Consider the following 7,500-nt stretch of genomic DNA (forward strand, 5'->3'; position numbering starts at 1 on the left):
ACACATACACACACACACACACACATAGATATATATATATATATATATATATATATATATTATATATATATATATATATATATACTATATATATATATATATATATCATATATATATCGAGCTACAATGTCCTTTAATATCTATTCGCTCTACCTCGGAATTAATATATTTTCATATATGCTTAACCGAAGGGGAATTTTTTCTCGATAATAGATTTACCTGTACTTGGGCGCGAACGCAGGTACATTATAAATCCAGGAACGTCAGTGGAAGCGATACCACCCAACCGCGAGGAGGCTTAAAGGTATATGTCGTCTCTCACCTCAAATAGCTTTCTCGCGCTGAAGTATTCGTTGGTTTGGAGACAACACAACCCGCCTCGACTCCGGTAGTTAAGTAGCGCTTTTGACAACACGTAGCATTTTACATAAGTCATATCACATTACCGTGATTCATATACATATATCGAGCTACAATGTCCTTTAATATCTAATTCGCTCTCCTCGGAATTAATATATCCATATGCTTAACCGGTGAAGGGGAATTTTTTTCTCGATATAGATTTACCTGTACTTGGGCGCGAACGCAGGTACATTATAATCCAGGAACGTCAGTGGAGCGATACTACCCAACCGCGAGAGGCTTAAATAAAGGTATATGTTCGTCTCTCACCTCAAATACTTTTTTTTCTCGCGCTGAAGTATTCGTGTTGGTTTGGCGACAACATCAAACCCCGCCTCGACTCCCGGTAGTTAAGTAGCGTCTTTTAGACAACACGTAGCATTTACATAAGTTCATATCACATTACCGTGATTCATATACATATATCGAAATCCCGAGGCCCTTACAATGTTCCGTTTAATTATCCCTAATTCGCTTTCTACCTCGGAATTGAATGTTGGTTCCCCTCCCAAACCAACCGAATACTTCAGCGCGAAAAGAAAGTATTTGAGGTGAGAGACGACATATACCTTTAAGCCTCTCGCGGTGGGTGGTATCGCTTCCACTGACGTTCCTGGATTTATAATGTACCTGCGTTCGCGCCCAAGTACAGGTAAATCTATTATCGAGAAAAAATTCCCCTTCGGTTTTAAGCATATATGAAAAAAACATATTAATTCCGAGGTAGAGCAATTAGATATTAAGGACATTGTAGTTCGTATATTGTATATGGAATCACGGTAATGTGATATTAATTATATATAGATACTATATAATATTATAATATATAGATATATATATTATATAATATATATATAATCAATAGGATATATATATATATATTTATATATATATATATATATATATATATATTTATATTTATATATATTTATACGACCCACGTAATGCCATTTACTATCTAGAATGCCTTTAGTTATATTTTGCGATTGGTTTTACTTGCAAGATTAAAAATAGCAGAATTTTGTACGCAAATCTTTCACCCTCACGAATAAATAATCAGTTAAAACCGATTTGACTACGAGACTTAGATATCTCTCTCTCTCTCTCTCTCTCTCTCTCTCTCTCTTCTCCTCTCTCTCTCTCTCATTTCAATTAAACGTGCCGGGATATACTGTTACTTAACCAAAAACAGCTATGACATTAGGAAGATAAACTTGATCGGAATCATGAACGAGCGTTAGTTTTCGTTATAATGGCTAAGAATTCCAGCTCCTTTGTTCGATGGGAAAATTCAATTATGCAAAGGGGGGGGGGGGGGGGGGGGGGGGGGGGGGGGGTGGGGGGGGGGGGGGAGGGGGGGCTGGGAGGAGGCGGCAAGGGACCATGATTGGCCCTCGCCTCCCCCAAGTTTGGAATTCACCTTCCTTTCGAACTGAGTCATAAAATTGCAAGCAAAAACCTCTCGGGTCGAATCTCCTCTCCACGCCCACCTGACCTGGTAATTGGTCTTACAACCTATAAACGATTCAGGAAGGAAATAAAACCTGACCTATATAGTAATTGGTCTTGCAACCTATAAATGATTCAGGAAGGAAATAAAGTGGCCTTTGTTTCGTAGGATACTGGTGTACAAATCTAAAGATCTGGAACAAGTCGATGAAATTGGTCTCTAGAAATGTTCAAGTCGATGAAGTTTGTCTTTAGAAATGTTAAGAAAATTGAGAGATTTAAAAACGTCATTCATCAAACAACTTTACCTCGAAGTTTTTTTATAGTTCAACTTGAAAAAAAATTACCTGATAGTTAATCCATTATTTTGTGTACAAATCAAGATGAACAGATTTGAATGAAACCATAACTCCAAAATCTTTGCACTGGGATATGTGTTATAACACTAGAAGAATTAAGTTTCAATATATGTATAACACAAAAAATAGAATTAAGCCAAATCCCTGGATTTAAAAAAAAAAATATGGTAATGAATGGTATCAATTATTTAAACACTCAATAGAGTCACACAATTAAATGGACTAAGTTTATGCCAGAGCAGGGTACATGATGTTAGCTCTACAATCCTATAAGATTTTCAGTTAAACGCGAATTACGGAGTAGAAAGCATGACGTGAAGTGTGTCAGAATAAAGTATAGGAAGATCAGTGGAGCACTTCTAAAAGTGCATTATATGAGAATAAATAACCTTATCTAAATCAAAAATACTTTTGAATTCGTGCTGAGCAATATTGTAACTTTTTTTACCAGAGAGAAAAATAAGACTTATCTTAACATTAGGCTTACAATATTTACAAAGGACGGCTTTCATTTCCATGTAGTGATTCTCTCTCTCTCTCTCTCTCTCTCTCTCTCTCTCTCTCTCTCTCTCTCTCTCACTCTCTCTCACTCACTCACTCACTCACTCACTCTCTCTGTGACCTTTTGCTCGCGATAACGTTTTAGAACTCACAGGGCAAATACATTATGAACTATTCCTTGTTGTATTCGCTTTATGTGCAAAAATAAAATAAATAAATAAACCACTCATGCCTTCTTGCTGAATATTCCCCCTATGCGCATTAGCAATGTAAACAGTAATTTTCACTTTATCATCTGTTATACTAACTTATAGTAACTTTCAATTTTCATCTGTTACACTAACTTAACATTCCCTAATTCTCCCAGCGTTTTTCTAAATGTCGAGAGTAAATTCATTTTACTTAGTTTAGAGGAACTTCACTCTTATCTATTTCCACTTTTATTCTATGAGGAATTTTTCCATATTCTTATCTATTTCCACTTTTATTCTATGAGGAATTTTTCCATATTCTTATCTTTCCACTTTTATTCTATGAGAAATTTTTCCATATGTGTCCCTTTGTAGTTTCATTGTTTTATTCACGGGATTCTAAACTTATATCTGACTTAAGTCTCGTTTTCCTTTTTTTAAATAGTTCTACATTTTACCTCTTCTCATATTTTTTTTTTACTTCTTTTTTTGCTGTGTTCTGTGAGGGTTATATTTCTGTGAATGACTTCTTCCTTTAGCTATTTTTATCCCCACCCCCCGTCCCCCGCCCCGCCCCCCCATGTCTAGCATCATCGAAAACATAACAAGGAATAAGAATTTTTTCCAGCAAGAAAGTAATCACCTTTTTATTTTCATTCTATTGGTCGATAGCCATTTTTATCCTCATATTTGCTGGCTTTTCATCCTAGCATATATATGTATAACAATAAACGTTCTTTTTGAACATTTATAACATATATAAACTAGACCCTTTGTTTTGTTTTTATTTTTGGGTATTTTGTATATAAACTACATGTATTCGTTAGAGTTACACACACACGCACACACAAATACACACGAGTCTATTTCTTAAAATACATATGTCTGTCGAATTATGATATCTTTTGCTACGGCTAGGATGGTATACATATCGTCATCATTACATATCATCATGATCATTAAACTATACATACATACATACATACATACATACACGCACACACACATATATATATGTATATATATATATATATATATGTGTGTGTGTGTGTGTGTCTGTGTATGTGTGTGTGTTCTTAAAAATCACAGTAGATGCACGTGACTTCATTAAATAAGCGTATACCACAGGAAAATGATAGGCAGAAATCCAAGCGCTTTCGTCCTGGATTTCTGCCTACCATTTTCGTGTGGTATTTGCTTATATATATATATCTATATATATATATATATATATATATATATATATATATATATATATATATATATATATAATATATAGATATATAATGTATATTATAATTATATATATATATATATATATCTATATATATATATATATATATATATATATATATATAGATATATAATATATATATATATATATATAATATAATATAGTATACCATATGCACACAGGCACAATTGTTGAAATAGGCTCTGTATATTCGGTAGAATTTACTGGGCTACTCAAATCACAATATGATGAGTTGAATTTTACGACACTTCGAAAACCAGTTTATTAGAGAGGATGACCTTACTTGTTTCCTTAAATGATATCGACACTTGATAAATATTGAGAAACACTTGATAAAACGTGTTAAAGATACTAGTCTTCCGAAGACCGCTTAATATTATATAATATGAGATTTCACTATGACAAAAGTCATAGATGTAATCATAAACGTAATACACATTCCTGCTGCTGTATATATCTTATTTTCCATTACGAAATATAATGCCTTCTATTCTATATGACCTTCAGAAAACTTAGATAAAAAATATGACTTATTACTATCTATTACCTACGCATTTCTATCATTAAAATCATACCTGAAAAATAGAGCTGACTAAGATTCCAAACGCCTACGTTTTCCCTTAAATAGGTATTCCACGATATACAACACCCCCCCCCTACAACCACCCCTTGGTACCATAAGCCCAGTTTCTGAGAATGTTGAGGGGTTACCCAATAAAAACAAAAAAGTCCCCTGATAATAAAGGAGTTTATCTTGCATTGGTTACTGTAATTGTGATTGCACAAGCGTACGTCAGTATGTTCCCATTTGATCATAATTCTGTACTACAGTGATTTCTGCGTACCATTTTATCTCTCTCTCTCTCCTCTCTCTCTCTCTCTCTCTCTCTCTCTCTCTCACACACACACACACACCACACACACACACACACACACACACATATTATATATATTATATATATATATTATATACATATATATATATACACATATATATATATAATTCAATTTATATATATATATATATATATATATATATGTATGTATGTATGTATGTATGTATGTATGAGTATAATATGTATATATATGTCATATATACATATATATAATATATATATATCTATTATATATATATATGTTATACACATATATATAAATAAAGGTTTTTTGCCACGAAGGAAAAATGAAAAAGCGGACCCTTTACTGAGGCAAACTGATTTTACAAAGAACAAACATAGTCAAAAGAAGGCTTAATATACAAACTGACACTACCAGATTAGCCATAAGGGCGATTTTCACTCTACAGAAAGGAGGAGTCGCCAGAGGCTAGCCACACCTTGAAGGATACCCGCAGTAAACAAGTGATTCTTCCAGAAAACAGTACATTTTGAAAAAAAACACGGGAGCATATACAATTTAATATCAAGAATTTTTACACACATTTTCCCAACAAAAATTATTATTAATGAAAAGACGAAAGAAAATATAAATATATATTATAAGATAGCCAAGTACTTTTGGTCCTGTTCGGACCCTTTACTGATGGCAAACTGATTTTACAAAGAACAACATGTCAAAAGAAGGCTAATATACAAAACTGACACTACCAGATTAGCCATAAGGGCGATTTTCACTCTACAGAAAGGAGGAGTCGCCAGAGGCTAGCCACACCTTGAAGGATACCCCGAGGGACAACACACAAGACAAAGACAAAGAAATAGTGATATACAATCAGATATCATACAACAAACACCACGAAGATGAAAGGAAAGCCATCCTTGGTATACTGCGAAGAGGAATCACCACCCTAACGCCATATAACAAAATAACAGCAAGAATTTACTGCAAGCCAAACCTTACGGCCTCACTGGTAATGAAAAATAGTACGGCCCCATCGACGGAGAAAGAGGTTGAATCTGATATAGTATACAAGTTTGTCTGTGCTGACGAGCAATGTCAGTCCCCCAAAAAATGCTATATCGGACACACAACCACTACACTCAAACGTCGCATGCAGGCCCACAGAAACCAAGGAGCCATTCATCAGCACTTTGTGGATACCCACAATAAAAAACCATCCTTACAAGAACTTCTCACTCACAAACACCAAAATAATACACAAGGAAGGCAACTACAATCGTTTATTAATATCAGAAGCAGTCAGCATCGCCATGCAACGTCCCAACCTTAATATATTATATATATATATATATATATATATATATATATATATATATATATATATATATATATATATATATATATATATATATATCTCACACACCACACACACACACACACCACACACATTAGATATTCATGGATATGGATCGTTATAATAACCTTCCACTCTATCTCTGACGTTGGATTACAATAGTCTACCAACGACTGCCGAAGGCTTCCATACTAAGCTGTATCTTATAACGATGCAAAATGCGCTATATCAGTCAGCTCCGGTTTAAGGTTATATATATCATATATATTTTATATTATCATAATCTTAGCTGTTGTTGCGATGACTGAGAAGGATGAAGACTATAAAACCTTTCCCTAGTCAATGCTCTTACGTCACTCCGAAATGCTACGGCAAACTGCCTTGTAAAGATAACTGCTGAATAGTATTTTTCAGTGTTTTCTTAATTAATAACAATATATAAAATACGATGGTGTACGTATAAAATATTCTTCATGTCTTTCTTTCACAGAATAGTATATACATTTTCTCTATACGTGAATTTCAGCGTTAGGCCATATATAATGCTCCTTTCTTCATCGTAGGTGAATATTCATATGAAGAATTGCTAGGTGAATATGGGTTACCTAAGGAACTGAAACCTTTTTATATCACTCATCGCTCTGACAATGTTATATGTGTGAACACTTACATGTACCCGATATGTTAGCAAAACTAACATATGTTAAACTAAAGTTAAAGGAAAAATATGCTTTAATATTAATTTTTTTAATAATAACATATTTCTATTTAAAAAAAAAAGGAGCGGGGGGGGGGGGCGGGAGCTGGCATTACCTACAATAAATATCTACAGTTACCTCTCTAAAATTAATTCATAATTGTTTAGCTTCAGGGAGAATTCCGTATCATATGACTTATTAAAGCGTCCATTCCTGCAATGAGAGAGAGAGAGAGAGAGAGAGAGAGAGAGAGAGAGAGAGAGAGAGAGAGAGAATTTCATCAGCAGATATGGAAGTTCAGAAACTCAGTTGCCTGGTTATCTAAATGGCTGCGCTTTAGCCAGCCCCCTGTCCCTAACCAGCCAAAAAAAAAAAAAAAAAAAAAAAAAAAAAAAAAAAAAAAATCCTCCAAGCAATACATATTTATAAA

This window comes from Macrobrachium nipponense, chromosome 4 (assembly GCF_015104395.2).
Source record: "Macrobrachium nipponense isolate FS-2020 chromosome 4, ASM1510439v2, whole genome shotgun sequence".
NCBI classification, from domain to species: Eukaryota; Metazoa; Arthropoda; class Malacostraca; order Decapoda; family Palaemonidae; genus Macrobrachium; species Macrobrachium nipponense.